The sequence below is a fragment of the Xyrauchen texanus genome, chromosome 20, assembly GCF_025860055.1.
Source record: "Xyrauchen texanus isolate HMW12.3.18 chromosome 20, RBS_HiC_50CHRs, whole genome shotgun sequence".
Classification (NCBI taxonomy): domain Eukaryota; kingdom Metazoa; phylum Chordata; class Actinopteri; order Cypriniformes; family Catostomidae; genus Xyrauchen; species Xyrauchen texanus.
The window spans coordinates 5,837,840-5,854,921 of NC_068295.1; the positions used below are offsets into that span (position 1 = coordinate 5,837,840).

General features: G+C 40.0%; 2 protein-coding genes across 2 annotated transcripts in view; both read left to right on the plus strand.

Moving 5' to 3' along the window:
* LOC127660454 (AN1-type zinc finger protein 3-like) overlaps window positions 1-17,082 on the plus strand; it is a 583,207-nt gene that overhangs the window by 57,703 nt on the left and 508,422 nt on the right. The window lies entirely within an intron of this gene.
* Window positions 13,960-17,082, plus strand: part of LOC127660453 (MAM domain-containing glycosylphosphatidylinositol anchor protein 1-like) — a 245,028-nt gene continuing 241,905 nt past the window's right edge. Inside the window, exon 1 of the mRNA XM_052150695.1 lies at window positions 13,960-14,516. The gene's annotated coding sequence lies outside the window, so the exon portion shown is untranslated. The remainder of the gene's footprint in view (window positions 14,517-17,082) is intronic.

Here is a 17,082-nt window from a genome sequence, read left to right on the forward strand (position 1 = left end):
GAGCTTTCATAGAAGAGTTCTACGAAGATTTAAAGAGTTTTTACAGCAATTACTGTAATTCCGACATGACTCCTGTGGAGTGATTCGCAAAATCAATTTCTAAATGGTCAGTGTCTTGTTTTTGCTAATCAATTAAATGGTAAATGGTTTGCACTTATATAGCGCAATTTTGGTATGAGTTTACCAAGTCATTTTACACTGTGTCCCATTCACCCATTCACACTAACATTCACACACCAATGGCGGCAGGGCTGCCCTGCAGGGTGCTAGCCTGACATTGGGAGCAACTTGGGGTTCAGTGTCTTGTCCAAGGACACTTCGGCATGTGGAGTTTTATGGGCGGGGAATCGAATCTCCAACCCTGCAATTAGCGGCCGACCCACTCTCCCACCTAAGCCACAGCCGCCCCCATTACATTATCTAAAAATATACACTTTCCCTTATACAAATAGATACAACTGTAAATATCTAAATTTAATGTAAAATTTGGATGTTGAAAAAGTCCATGTCCATTTGTCAACTGCACATAAAGAGCTTAGAGTCTATACGTAGTGTGTGCACATGCATATACAAATGTAGGATTTGCTAAAGGCACAGGTGCATCATGTTTTTCAAAGGAAGACAGAAAAAGAGAAAAGGTGTGAGATGAGTGTAATCCTCACGGACCGATTTTACTTTGCATGAGATGTGTCAGGTTAAACCCTCTGATATGGTAAAACCACAGTGTGAGAGCCTTATCACAAAACAGGCCACACTGAGATATGATTAATCCCAACGAAAAGCAATTTCTGATCTTAGATTGTTGGCGTTTGCCTGATGTGATATTCAAAAGCTCAACTCTTCCAAACAGGTGTGTCTATCCACTCCGAGCATCTTAAAAAGACCCCAAGTTTAGCTGTCCTCGTTCTTCACCACCAGCTGCTCACAGATGCATTGGTGTGCATAGAATTGGGGGCAGCTGGGGCGCAAGCCCCTTTCGTTCACCAATCTATAGGTGCCCTTTCTGTCATCCAGAAAAATTAAAACTAAATTAAAATCTCGTCATAATCTCATAATATGGAGTGGTGGTGGCATAGTGGGCTAAAGCGCTGAGCTTCTAATCAGAAGGTCCCTGGTTTGATCCCCACAGTCACCACCATTGTGTCCTTGAGCAAGGCACTTAACTCCAAGTTGCTCCGGAGTGATTGTCACTGTAAGTCTCTTTGGATAAAAGCGTCTGCTAAATGCATAAATGTAAATGTAAATAATATCAGTAGTAATGTGTTTTTATGAGATTTCTTTGTAAATCACAGAAGTGCCTTTAATAGCGTGCACAACATGCAGATAGGGGGCACCATCATACCCTAGGGGGCACCAGAAATTCCACCAGCTATCCTTATGTTATGCATTATTCAAGGACCCTGCACTATTCAAGGACCCTGTGTAGCATTCGTGGAACGCAGTTGATCTCCTCGCACTTTCTCATTGCGCCTTCGCACCGTCCACCATGTTATCAGGATAATGCCATGGTACTGTATGAATGATCAGGCTCATATTTCATGATACTGTCATGGTACTCCAAGGTACTTACCAAAAATACCCTGGTTTTTCTATAACAGAATAAGCTATTATTTGTGATAAAGGAAAAAAAAAATGATGTACAGTACATACTGTATATTCAAGAAAATGGTTAAATAATCAAAAAGCAAAGAAATTAGTTAAGTATTTATAATTACTACGCATTAAAAAAACAAGCAAAAAAACTAAATCGGTGCCCTTTTTTTTATAATTCCGCCCCGTCCCTGCTAAGGTCTGTGCACATCACTGCTCAGATCAGTCAGATAGGCGTCTGCTGGCAGGAGGGTGTGCGCTGTGATGTGACGTTATCTCTGTAATTTGTGAAGGTGAAGAGTGAACGACTCTTATCAGAGATCCACACAAAGAGATGTCCGTTCAGGTACACAGAGTGCACACATAAGAGCTTGCATGGAGAAAGACAGGAAGACCGTGCGACATGTTTGTGTATTTTTGAAGAGGGGAAAGTGATAAATTGGTAAATTGGGCTCAAAATATGGATGCAATACATGGATAATGTATGAAATGTGTGTGGGGCACTGTGTGGGATTTCACAGCAAAAGATAATTTTCTTAATCAGTATTTTTTGTCTTTGTAAGTAATCTAAAACTTAATACTTGAGAAGCAAATTTGTGTCAAATAATAAGATTTTCAAAGCATATTTGATTTACAAGCTTGTCCTTTTTTCATATTTTAAGAATAAACCACTGTACATTTAGTTAGATTTTTGTTCATTTTGCTTCTAAAGCAAATTTAGATTTAATTTAGATATTTTATGGGACAACATACTGAGTGAGTGATAATGATATTTTTAAATTTTTCAGTGTACACATCAAAAACTAATTTTATCACTGAGTATTATTGTCTTGTTTTCCAGTAAGATTATCTAAACATTATTAAATCAAGATACATTTATTTGGAGATAAAAGAGATTTCTGTTTATTTCAGAGAAATCTAACAAAGGTTTGTAACATTTATGCTTACAACAACAACAACAACAACAACAACAAACTATTTACCAATGGGGTAAGAAATAAAATTGATTCAAAGGGAAAACAAGTTAATTAATCTTACCCCACTGGCAAATTGTTTTTTCTTATGTCATTCTGCTTCTCAAGTCATTTAGTCTTGTTTAAAGGATGTTTAGACATTTCTACCAGAAAGTAAGACAAACATACTCAGAAAGAAAATGATTTGAAGCCAATCAGCATGTCAGTCATTCTGTGCATTTGAGTTTGCTGACATCAGGTTGGCTGACATGTCTTTTGAGGGCGGGGTTTTGGTAGAGATTGCCTGTGATTGAATTAGCAAAATGACCCCTCTAAAGCTACATTTCTGTGTTTTTTCTGTATGTATGCAGTTTTAGTGTGTGTTCATTCTTATCTGGGTGTACTGAAGTATCTGAGCAATGCTGTTGAGTTCCCTTCCTTGAGCTTTCAAGGACCTGTGAATCAATACTTAGCCCAGCTACACAATGAACACTTCTTAATGAGGTGAAAAAAACAAAAAAACAGAAATTAGTCAGTGTCTGCAGTGGTAACTATGGGTTTCCAAACCTGAGGAATTTTTAGGCAGACTCTCTCACTCTCTAACTGTATGGAAACTGGATATTCTACAGACTTTGGTGGCTGGTTCGAGATGACAGACGGCTACAGTAACTCTATACAATTGTATTGAGCAGAATAGCATCTCAGAATGCACAACATGTCAAACCTTGAGGCGAAGGGGTTACAACAGCAAAAGACCACATCTGTCACTTATAGTGTTCCTAATAAAGTGCTCAGTGAGTGTAATTTGTAGCTGCCTCATGGTTTAATAATAGCCTCCTTGCAAAGCTGGAATTACATTGTGACATATCCACATGTCTGAAATCTTGTCAAAACCTCTGAAAAAAGCTGGTTGGGATCATTGTGATCTTTCAGAAGGTTATGCAGAACGGCAGATGCTACACACATCCAGGAACAGCAAAAGATTTGGTGGACTTCCCCACATTTTACTCTTATCATTAATCTGTTTAGATTTTAGGAATAATAGTATCTATAAATTCTTGTTTTCTTCACACTACCTCACCGTGACTGGGTTGGCCAAGTTTCTAAATACTGAATGGACGTTGAATACATGTAAATGATTTGTTAGTTTGACAGATGTCTTTTGAAATCACAAACATTATATGACAAAGTCCTGGCACGTTTGAACATTCCATCAATGCAAGTCTATCACCCTGTCCACACCAGATGGGAGCGATTTGCTTTTGTAGAGCAAAATCGAATGGGACATCTCTTTACCGTCATTGTGACGCGACTTTCACATCTAGTGTAGACAGCACCTTTGATTATAATGGGAGTGATTTGCTTTTGATTTTGCGCTACAAAAGCAAATCACTCCCATTATAATTTTGATCTTGAGCTACTCCTGCCAACAAGACAAATACATGGTTTAGAATGGTCGCTTCAATGTGTCCAGTGTAGACAACCTCAAGGTGTAAAGCAGTGTCCCAAATGATGCTCTATACAATATGCAACCTAGCCACGTAGTGTATGATTTTTCAAAGTGTAGTAACATCCCAAATGGAACACATAATATTTTATTACTACAAGCAAGCACTTTATTTTAGCAGACAGAAGTGAAATTTCAAACACACGCAATGACTTGTTGCTAGCTTTAGAGTGTTAATCAATCTCATATCACTCTTATAACTCAATTAATATATATATATTCACAGAGTAAATAATTTAACTCACATTTCCAAGGTGTGCTTTCACAGAAGTTTTGATAGTTGCTACTGTACATTCACCATTAATTACAATTTATTTGTAATTTAGTAGTTCTTCAGCTGTGTAACTTTGTAAGCCCGTTTATCGGTCCAATGGCGGTCTCCAATAATACGGGTGAAGGTCTCTGCGCGTTACTGTCTTTCTTGTTACGCAACACAACAATATTAAATGAAATACATTTTCTCTTATGTATTACCTCGTTTATTCATCTGACTCCATAAATGAAAAGGTTTTTAATGATATCTGAGTATCATTAAAAGTGAGCGAATGTTTGATTATTCCTTTAATTCTTTAATTATACTTTACCCGTTTAGATTAAGAAACTATGTTGCTTTGAGGTCCTCGCGTGTTTTCTCTACACCGCGGGTCTCACGATCACAAGCGGCCAGTATTGGATCATCAAACAGAGGTAATTGCTATATACCTGAGATCGGTTACGTTCACGTATACACAATCAAAGATACTTCAGTATAGCCCCATGGAATTGCACACACTTGAATGTAACTTAACGTTTTCTTCAGTAGAGGTCACGGCCACTATTACAGATGTAAGTTGACCAACATAACTTCTCTTATAATAGCTTTGGATTGGCCATGCGTGGTTTCCCACGTACACTTATCTGGAGAAACATCAAATTAAAACAGAGGTTAGACACCCGAATTTAGATTGGTCAAGCAGCGGTTGCTGTTCTAAATGGAAATTCCCTTTTTGTCTTTGCAAACCAAGTACACTTGAATCGATGCCAAATATTAGTCGTCACTAATCTGACGCAGACTTGCGGTAACATACGAATCGTTTAATCTGTTTGGGAAAACACAATGTCAGAGTCAGTCAGAATAAAATCAAATGTTGACAATTTATTGATCAGGTAACATAATCAATTCATCAATTCCAATTAGACATTGATAAGTCAAAGTTAGACATTTTATCAAAACATAAGAAATTCGAATTGCAATCACCTTAAATAAACTACAAACAGTAAACTGTTTGGGATCGTCTGATTACAGAGAGCCCTGAGCAATGTGTCGCCTTTCCTTAAATACCCAACCATGGACAAAGGGGATTTTGGGAGTGGTTAGGTTTGGAAGTCCTGGGGACATACTTCATTAACATACAAGCAGGGATGGAGACAGACCTCCAGAATTATAAAGCATTTGGCAAAGACCTTATAACTTTGCTGTCATTAAGTTTACAAACCTGGGAATAAGAGCACTATACCAGACGCACTGAGACATTTTAAATGATTCCAAACATGTTACACTAGTTACATTATTTGTATACATCAGATATATACTTTTGTTACATACAGATCTTAGGTGATTCTGAGCTGAATGGGGGAGAGAGGAGAGAATGGGACAGATGTGGGAGGGCGACAATGAGGTGTGAATTTGCAGTCTCCGCTCAGTGGGTTGTGGTGCCTCAGGAAGAGATGCTAATTGTGAGAAAGTTAGTTTGGTGATTTTCTCAAAGATCATACATTTGCCCTTTGCCTTTGAATGCAAACACATTGGCACCCTGCCTTACAGTAGGGCAAGCCACGACTGTTGAGAGCATGAAGTGTCCAACATTCCACACTCCACATTTTCAGTTGAAGAAATATCATCCAGGTATATAAAACCAACTTTATTTTTGGTTGCATTCTTAGTAGAAACATACTACTCACACTACTTCCATACAAAGTAGTGTAGAATTGTGCAGAAGTATGCACTTCCCCTTCTGTCACTCACTCGACATTGTGTTGAATGTAGTGACACAAGTGGTCTTTCTTGAGAGCCTCGCGTACCTCTGAACTTGAGAAAAGGCCAATGAGAAATTGGCAGACAGAATTTGCATGTCCCGCCCCAGACATACGGGTATAAAGGGAAGCGGGAATGCGTCTGTCAGTCAGATTTTTTCTTTGGAGCCGAGCGGTTGTGCAGCAGCAAGCTGAATTTCACTACTGTTCCACTCACCTCTGTTGGGAAAGCACTGTTGTTGGATCTACAGCGCATTACCAGCGGCTTTCTCCCTGTCTGTATGCTATGCAGTCCACGCCCCTGGTCTGGCCAGGATGTGGTCTCCGCAAGGTCTTTTCCCCCTGAAAGAATAGGATCTGGAAAGATCGCCTTCACCGAAGCATTTCATAGCGTTAGATAGCCCCAGCCGCTTTACGCTCTATGCAAGAAACATTGAGACAGAAATGCCGCAGATGGCTGGCTTGCTCACATGATGGTCATATTGCCTGTTCCCCCTTTAGGGGTGCTGGGAACCTAAGGTATGTATATGACACCTTTTTCTGCGGGCATTGGGGAGGGTTACATGTGGCCTATAGAGTTGCTTCTAGCACACAGCAGCCTACTTGCACCTGTGTCAGCAGTTCACGTAACACGGTCTAGTGCATGGTGCTTTTAAATGGTGCTTGTGTCACAACATTCGATACAACGTTGAGTGAGTGTCAGAAGGGGAATGTCATGATTACTATTGTAATCTCTGTTCCCTGATGGAGGGAATGAGACATTGTGTCCCCCTTGCCATGACACTAGGCCTACCAAACCAGGGGCGGCACATGCAAATTCTGTCTGCCAATTTCTCATTGGCCTTTTTTCAAGTTCAGAAGTTCAGATTTGACACAACGTCTCGTTCCCTCCATCAGGGAACAGAGGTTACAACAGTAACCATGACATTCGGGATGTATCATAATTAATTTTTGAGATTATCCATTAAAGGAAACCGTAAGTTTGTTCAGATAGAAAAGACATAACACGAGTCAGAATTGTCTGAAGGTCTGTGCCAAGTTTGGTGGACACAGAAAATTTAAAACGGCCGCATTTAGCCCTTGTGTTGCCAGACTAATTGGCCTGCACTAAACCAATTCTGTAGAATAACAGTATGTTAACCCTATCAAGCTAACATAATAAATGTTCCTTTGTCACAGGAAGGAATTTTTGAGGTCTAAATGTTGCACTATGTTTTTATAGTGTAATTAACACAGTTATCTCAAAAAAATTTGGTTCTTCATGATAAGACCTCTTTAAGGAGTGAAACTCCTGTCCATTCCTGTCCTCATTTGCTTCTTTCTTCTTTTTTTTACCCACTCATTTTTCTTCTTTCTCCTTGCACTTGTGTGTCCTTGGAACTGATAGCTAAGTGTTTGTGTCTCCGTACCCCCCCCCTCTCCCCGCCTAATGAGGATCAGTGTTGTTTTAAACATGAAATTGGAGTCTCGGCTGAGAGCAATCAATACTCACCCATTACTTTGCTCTGTGATGAAGCAGTCCATCTCTCTCTCTCTGTCTTCTCACAAACCATCTCTTGTCTCAGCGTATTTTCTGGTATCGGATATTGGCTTTGAGGGGGGTTATGAATTGTTGGCTCCCAAGGGCATCTCCGTGCTCCGCTCTGCCAATTACCCCTCTGAATAATGGCCCCCGTGGAGTCGGCTGACATGCTTCAGTTGGAGTCTTATACATATATATGAGAGAGGAGGAACAGACCTAATCAGAACTCTGACCAGACCTGAAATTAGACATTTGCGTATGATCAAATATGGCATGTCAAGACACATCATGCTTACCTTGTTGTTTATGACACCAAATGTAATTGGTTGTCATGTGTCTCATAACCAATTATGACATGGAAAGTGTCTGAATTACATTTGAGATCTATGGCGGAGGGTACATTTTTTGTGACTAACTTAAATTTGGGGCTGTTCCTTACACAAAGGTATTGTATGGCTTCAGAAGACACTGAATATAGTGACTATACACTCACTGAGCACTTTACTAGGAACGCATGTACACCCACCTATTCATGTGATTATCTAATCAGCCAATCGTGTGGCAGCAGTGCATGGCATAAAATCATTCAGATACGGGACAAGAGCTTCAGTTAATGATCACATCAACCATCAGAATTGGGAAAACATGTGATTTTAATGATTTCAACCGTGACATTTTCACACAAAACAGTCTCTAGAGTTAACTCAGAATGTTACCAAAAACCAAAAACATCCAGTGAGCAGCAGTTCTGCGGAAGGAAATGCCTTGTTGATGAGAGAGGTCAATGGAGAACGGACAGATTGGTTCAAGCTGACCGAAACTGGTAACTCTGTAAACCGGTATCTCTGTTAACCTCTCTGTAAAATATAGCATCTGAAAATTCACAACACGTCAAAACTTGAGGTGGATGGGTTACAAAAGCAGAAGACCATCTCGGGCACTTTATTTGGACCATAGTGTTTGTAATAATGTGCTCAGTGGGTTTATAGCGACTTGCGAATGTACTATTAAGGACTACTTTTTATAGTGCTTTATTTGTACTTTTTGGAGCTTGAACATTGTCTACTTTATGTTTTATAGAAAAGAGAAACTTGGATATTCAGCAAAACATCTCCTTTTGTGTCCCATGGCAGAAAGTAAGTCATAAAGCTTTGTAACTACATGAGGGTGACAGATTTTTATTTTTGTGTGACTTATTCCTTTAAAAAAAGCGGTTTAAAGGAGCACCAAAATACCTCAGTGAGCATTCCTTAAATGTCACGGCCTCAGTCTCTAGGCTTCAGGGTCTATCTGTTTTTTTTTTTTTGTTTGTTTGTTTCTGTGTGTCTGTGTGTTTTCGTTCTCCACGTGTGCGTTTGCCTTGCCGCGTGGCCGGCGTGATCAACATTCCCTTGGCAACGCTCATTCCCGCTGCTCACAAGGTAATCACTCCCACCTGTTTCCCATTACTGCTGCCTATATATTCTCCCTCTTCTGTGTTGGTCACCAGATTCTTGTGTGAGTTTCTCATATTTGTTTCGCCTCTCTGTCAGTCTTGTTAGTGCTCTCTTCCCCTGTGTGGATTTACCAGTTGGTGGATTACATTTCTTTCTGGGCTTTTATTCTCTATCCTGTGGATTATACTCACCTTTTCACCTGTTTGTCTCATCGCTGCCATTCTCCACCCGGGTGTCTCCACATCCACGCCATCAATCCTCCACACATCATCTCACACCTTTCTTCAGTCAGTCATTTCCGTTTGCTCTCCCTGCTGCAGCCTGATCTGGATTATTGTCTCATTACTGCAACTCTTCACTTTGTTTTCAATAAAGACCGTTATGTTTGATTTCTCTGCATTGGTGCTACAAATAGTATGGAAACCATCCCATTAATTAATGTCTCATTCAGGATATTTGTTCAATATGCAGTATGCACTAAGAGAAGCACACTCGTTTGTGACTGCCTCAAGAGGATTTTGGGAGAGCTGACTGTAGAGCGAAGGAGGGTGGGGCCGGGCTGGAACAACACACAACCGGACCCCAATCAACCTGATGGGGCGCGCAATGTATAAAGGCGGCCGGTGAAGACGGTTCGAGAGAGAGAGAATTACAGGCAGTTGCTCAGTGTATTTTTGGTTCAGTTTATTATTAAACTATTTATATTGCCAAGCCGGTTATCGCCTCCTCCTTTCCCTTATACCCCTTTACACTGGTGCCGAAACACTGCCATCCACCCAGGGGAGTGCCGCTGCCATTCGCCGGGGGACTGAGTAGCTGTCCGGGAGGCGAGTGGGGACTGGACTCCCCGACCGCCTGGATCGAAGGAGCCTCTGCCAGGGGCGGAGGAGTGCCTTGCCATCCCTCAGAAGCACGGAGGGGTCGAGAAGACCGCCGTCCGTGAGGGGAGGAGGGAAGCGACTCCCCGACCGCCTGGAGCGTTAGGGCTACTGCCATGGGTGGAGTATTGTCCCCACGGGTCACCGAGAATGCGGAGGGGCGTTCTGTCCACTGGAAGTCAGTCTTATTCTGGTCCGCCCGGGGAGGAGCGTCTGCCGTCTGCCTGAGAGGTTGGAGGAGTGATCGGGGACCACGCAACGGTGCATCAAGAGAACCGGTGAGTGAGTTTTTTCTCTCTCTCTCTCGCTCTCTCTTTCGCTCCGTGTTGGCCTTTCCCTCGCCTATTTAGTTTTTGTTGTTGTTTTTACCCTCCTGTCTCCTCCCAGGTCGAGAAAGGGGATACGTCATGCCGGGGGCTTCCCTGCCTGAGGCAATGCCGGGAGGAGTGTAGAGCAGATGAGGGTGGGGCCGGGCTGGAACAAAGCACGCCCAGTCCCCAATCAGCCTGATGGGGGCCGAGGGATAAAGGCGGACAGTGACAACAGTTCGAGAGAGAGAGAGAAATACAGGCGGCTGCTCTGTGTTAATGTTTGTGTGTTTTTGGTTCAGTTTATTATTAAACTATTATTTATATTGCCAAGCCGGTTCTCTTTCCTTTATACCCCTTTACACTGACATACTCCCATATTGACACATGCTTGCTGACAGCATTCCCCTAGCTCACACACTCATTTGGCCAGAGTATTACACTGCGATCCAGTGAGCTCTCATACTTTTTTCATGTGCCACACACTGGCCCTAGGCAAGGGAATACGCACATGAGGGGAACAGCGGGCATCTTAGCCACCAGTCCGGCCCTGCCAGCCTCTCACACACATTTACTGTGATGAACTAAAACTATGATGTCCTCTTCACAATCTGTGCCAAGGCTGCTGGCTGTCTCCCAAATTGGGATGGGATTTACCTGGGTGCCTTTTCTTCAACCATTATTTTTTTTATAGTTCTGTTTAGGAACAGATCACCTTAAGATGATGATTCTCTCATCATTTACTTACCCTCATGCCATCTCAAACAAAGATATTAAGAATTATGTGTGATGTAATTTTGTTCATACAATACAAGTCAAAGAGGTCCAAAACTTTCAAGCTCCAAAAATGACTTAGGGTCAGTATAAAAGTAATCCATACGACTCGACTGGTTTAATTTATGTCTTCTGAAGTGATTTGATCACTTTGGGTCAGAAACAGACATCTGCATCCTCCTCGGCACGTTCATGAGGGAAGCTCATTTAAACACTTTCTTGATGCATATGTACTACCAGACATAGAGTTGCCAGGTTTGTGGTTTTTACAACCAGTTGAGCTATTTTATATATCATTTATTAAAATAACGGAGTGGCAGGTTAATTTTTTTGGGATAGTTTTAAAATATACCCCTTTGACGTACACTGTATAGACAAAAACATATCATACTTCAAAATATCTTAATTTGTGTTCATCAAATCTAAGAAAGACATGCGAGTTTGACATGGAATGAGGGTGAGTAAATTATTCAAAATTATAATTTTTTGGTGAAAAATCTCTTTAAGGCACAATTTATACTTGAAACACATTTTTTTTTTAAATAGCTTTACCCTGCTATTGTGTTCAGGTCATTTTTAACCCTGGAGAGGGAGATAATAATATTTAAGTGCCAGATAATGTTTAGTATGTGAACCAATCTTTGTGAGTTTGTCAAGACTATCAAAATACACATCATATTATTTTTCAGATTCTTTTTTTTTTTTTGTCATGCCCAATTACTAATGTGCTCATCGTGGTGTAGTGATTCGCCTCAATCCCAATGGCGGAGGACGAATCTCAGTTGCCTCGGTGTCTGAGACGTCAATCCGCGCATCTTATCACTTGGCTTGTTGAGTGCGTTACCTCAGAGACATAGCGTGTGTGGAGGCTTCACGCTATTTTCTGCATCCACGCACAACTCACCATGCGCCCACCAAGAGCGAGAATCACACATTATAGCCACCACAAGGAGGTTACCACATGTGACTACCCTCCCTAGCAACCAGGCCAATTTGGTTGCTTAGGAGACCTGGCTGGAGTCACTCAGCACACCCTGGATTCGAACTTGTGACTCCAGCGGTGGTAGTTTTTTATTTTTTTTTTCAGATTCTTTAATCAAATAATTTAAGAGATATATCCATCTAAAACATTTTTACATCATAAGACACAATTGTGTCAATTTTGACCAGGGCATCTATTTTGGCTTTACATGTGATATTATGAAGATTAGGACAATTTTACTTGCTTATTTATTAATAAATTTTTAATTTGTCAGTTAACATGGCAAAAATATAAATCATTTTACATGTATGAACATTGGGTTATGAATGATTTATAAGCTTGAATTCCACTGGGACAAAATTGACCAGCAAATGCATAAGATGTATGCAGATTCTGAACGCAATAAGAGGGTTACATATTTTTGAATTGTGACATTATTTTCAGGGCAATTAAAGGAATATTCTGGGTTCAATACAAGTTAAGCTCAAGTGACAGAATTTGTGGCATAATGTTGCATACCACAACAAATTATTTTGACACGTTCATCCTTTTCTTTTAAAAAAGCACAAATGGAGATTACAGTGAGGCACTTACAATGGAAGTGAATGGGGCCGATTTCTGGAAGGTTCAAAAGCAGAGATGTGAAAGGTTATAATTTTATAAAAGCACTTTCATTAATTCTTCTGTTAAACCTCATGTATTATTTGAGCTGTGAAGTTGTTTAAATTGTCATTTTGACAGTCATTTTAGGGGTTTATGGTTTGTTGAAATTACATTGTCATGGCAATAAAGTTGTACAATTGGCTATAACTTTACACAGAAAAGGATGGTAAGAAATTTTATCACACTAATATTATGCTAAAACGCATATGGTTTATGTATAGTGACTATACTTTTGAAATAGTGAATATTTTAACATGTACAAATTGCCCCATTCACATCCTTTGTAAGTGCCTCACTGGAACCCAGAATTTTGCTGGTCAAAATAAATATTTGTGGTAATCAACATTATGCCACAAATGCAGATGATTGAGCTTAACTTGTAATGAACCCGGAATATTCCTTTTCCCCATATATATTTTATTGCTATTATGCGAATATTTATGCATCATGCACATGTCTTTATCCTTATTAAAATTAAAGTCATTATACTATAGTATTTTATATACAGTAAAAAAATACACATTAGCTACTGTAATGAAAATCACCATTTAGAATGACTGTAATTACAAGAAAACATAAAAGTAATTGTATAAATTCATTACAGTAATGAAAATGTATGGGATGGGGGAAGTGTCATGGAAATTATGTCACAATGAACTAAATCTTTTGGGACATAAATAGGTGCTGTTTTATCTATGCAATATATATATAATTATTTTACCATTAAATGTGATCTGAACATGTAGTGGAACATGTTATCTTGGCATGGAAATCATGAAATCTACCCCCAAACACAAACATCCCCACTTGATATTGGATATTTTATGTTTTGAAATAGTATATTTATCTATTACTCATCCCTTGGATTTATGACCTCATGCAAGATTTGTTTTTCTTCATCGTCTATAAGGGCAAGGGCGCTCTCTAGAATTATAATAAGCTCAAACACGCCGCTTATTGGCCACCAGGAGTAGCGCACTTAGTAGTTCGCAAAAGTGTCCGCACCATCAGTGACGACAGGCAGTGTGAGAAACTGATGGAAGGGGAGATGAAGTAGAAAGAGAGAGAGTAGGAGGAGGAGGAGGAGAGAGAGAGGAATATAGAGGAGGGGTGGCAGAGTCATTGTGATTTTTTTTTCTTACTTATTTAATTGGTCCACCGGGATCCTGGGCGAGTCCTCCGTTTTCAGCAGTGGAGCTTTAATTGGCTAGAGAGTCCACCAAAATACTGTTGGAAAATGCGGAGAGTTGATACAGTTTACGCCCGGTCCCTTTTATAAACCACTCATTACTGAGACCAGACCTGGTGGAGCTTTTACGCAGAGACTCTCCAAAAAGCTGTCCAGAGATCAGACGAGTATATCTGCCTTCCATTCGCCCCTCGGCACGGACTATAGACTCTAGATATCCGACCATCACTAGATGGGCAGAAACATCGCTGCGCCCATCTATACTCTGACGCGCACAAAGACGCGCAACCTCTCCATCCGTCTGTCACTCTGGAGAGCGCTCCCGATGAACGCGCATCTGATCGGAGAACATCAGTGGTGAAGAGTTCAAATCAGTCACACTGACCTGAGAGATCATACCATATAATCGCGGACTGTTGGTTTTCCACAAATGCGCCTTTGCGTGGATGTGTGCTGGCTTTTGCAAGAGTTTAACATCAGTTAAGCTTACCTGGAGGAATGTGTTGGAATATCTTGTTTATTTTCTGGATGGAGGGACACCAGTGCGCTCCTGCTAGACGCGCATAGGAACAAACTAAACACCAGGAACTTCATCCTTCTTGTGAAAGTCAAACCTGCACGTTCTTTTGAACTGGAATTAAGGATTTTGACCAGCGTTTCGTCGAACTAACTGCGAGGAGACTGAGCTCGCATAGATAAAGGTAGGCTGTACTTTATACCAGCTATTTATGATAGAGGGTTTGAGTTGGAAAGTGTGTAAATCTGAACGCTCTTTTACCCGAAGGATCCGCAAAATGTCCACACCCAAAGATCCCTATAGGCTATACAGACATGGGAAAGAACTTTTACTCTCTTGATCAAATGAGTTCAAATGTGCGTTTAAACACATACATAGATAAACATTACAAATGAACCAAGAGCAAGTAGACTCATGAGTTTGAACTTTGCGTAAAAGCCGTTTTCCCCCCAACAGTTTTCTCAATCCTGTGTTACAACTTACATTATTTCACCAATGTGCTATTTTGCTGATACCTTTATCCAAAACAATTCCCAATGCACTTACGATGACAGGTTCAGTCCTGGAGTAATCTGAGATTAAGTGTTTGTGGTGGTACATTGTCCAGTGCAGAGTTTGAACCTTTTGGTAACCAGCACAGATCTTGAACCACCACGCTACACAACCCACAAATTTAAGCAATTGTGTGATATCAGGGTATATAGATCAATGCGAACCTCCTTCTCCAACTCCAACTCCACTTTCACTAACACTAATGGCATGTTCACAAATGCAATGTTTGGGATTGCGCGCAAAAGTGTTTCCGTTAATACCTATGCCACGCATGTCTTAGTATTGGTGTAGCGTATTAGTTAATAAACAGTTCACTCGTTGTACAAATGAAACATATCCAGCCCTAGTGTGCCGATAACGTTGCAAATCTCGCTCTTACAATCGTCTAAACTTGCGTCGTGCGTAATTTTACGATGTTGTAACAACGCCTGTTTCCCAAACCAGCATGTCGATCGCTCGTTGTCGAGTAGAACTGATGTGTATCATTACAGGTGCTGTCACGTTCAAAGGTGCTGAATTGGAGCTTAAACCCCCCAAAATATTGTCTCCCTAGCATAACAAAATGTGCGAACTGCCAAGCATAGAAATGATGCATGTTATATTGTTGAGCAAAATCATTTATTAATGCTTTGATAACACATGCTAATGCGTAACTACATAGTTATAAACAAAAGTGTCCCAAGACAAAACACAGGTTAAGTGAATGCATGCGATGTGGATCATTATAGAGGACTGTGCAGTTACAGCAATTATTATATGCAATACAGGCGTATATAAACGTTTTTATATTATTATTATTTATTTAAGAGTGAAAACTAATGCAGGTCATGCATTTCTTGTGAAATATATGTTAATTAAGAATATAGGATATGCAAAGCCTGAGGAATGTTGTTGAAGTTTTACCTTAACACTTTTAGTTTTTTACTTCGGATATAAATTATAAAAATGCATCAATATTGATGATTGTTGTGATGCATTTTTTTATCTCTGATCAATGGGGACCAAAAGAGTCTGTTGAAATTGCATTTAATGGATTTACGAGTAATACCAGGCTCTTGGGCAAATGCTTATATACAATTTACGCTGAAATTTCATATTTAGCTATAAAGCACATATATGAAATATAGTATGTTCATATTTATATTTGTATTTCACTGATATAAAAAGTCACATACTACTTGTACATACACTCACTGAGCACTTAATTAGGAACACCTGTACACCTACTTATTCATGCGATAATTTTATCAGTGTGGCAGCAGTACAATGCATACAATCATGCAGATACAGGTCAGGAGCTTCAGTTAATGATCACATCAACCATCAGAATGGGGAAAAAAATGTGATCTCAGTAATTTAGACCATAGCATGATTGTTGGTGCCAGGTGTGCTGGGTTGAGTATTTTTATAACTGCTGAACTTCTGAGATTTTACTCAGAATGGAGCCAAAAATAAAAAAACATCCAGTGAGCTGCAGTTTTGCAGATGGCTTGTTGATGAGAGAGGTCAACAGAGAATGGCCAGACTGGTTCGAGATGACAGAAAGGCTATAGTAACTCAGACAACCACTCTGTACAATTGTAGTGAACAGAATAGCATCTCAGAATATACAACACGCCAAACCTTGAGGCGAATGGGCCACAACAGCAGAAGACCACAACCAGGCACTTTATTAGGACCATAGTGTACCTAATAAAGTGCTCAGTGAATGTATATGGGACACATATTTCAAAATACAACAAAAATGAAATACTAATGGAATTTTAATATGTTTAAATACATTAAATTTACTTTGTGATGATATTCATATATATCCATATCAGACTTCTGTATGGGGTTCTGCTATGTTTTTCAGGTAACCCAGCATATCAAAACTAGTCGGTGCACAAAGTTATTAAAAAGTGAATTAATTCAGTGATATTTCTTGGACAAATGAGTGTAAATAGCCATAAAATTGCTAGCCTTCAGTTGAATACTTGTGCATTTCTGTTTTCATGACCAAGTCGGGCCAGGTTTATTAAATCATGTATCTGATCGTCCTTAACTGCCCAGCAATTTCAGAAATAACCTCTGCATTCAATCCCATCAAACAGCAACACAGCTCCTGTAATCTGCAGATAATCCATGGTTCTGGAAATGAATTGTCTTTATAACCCCCATAAATGCATGCGCTTAAACAATACAGGGATAAAAATGAT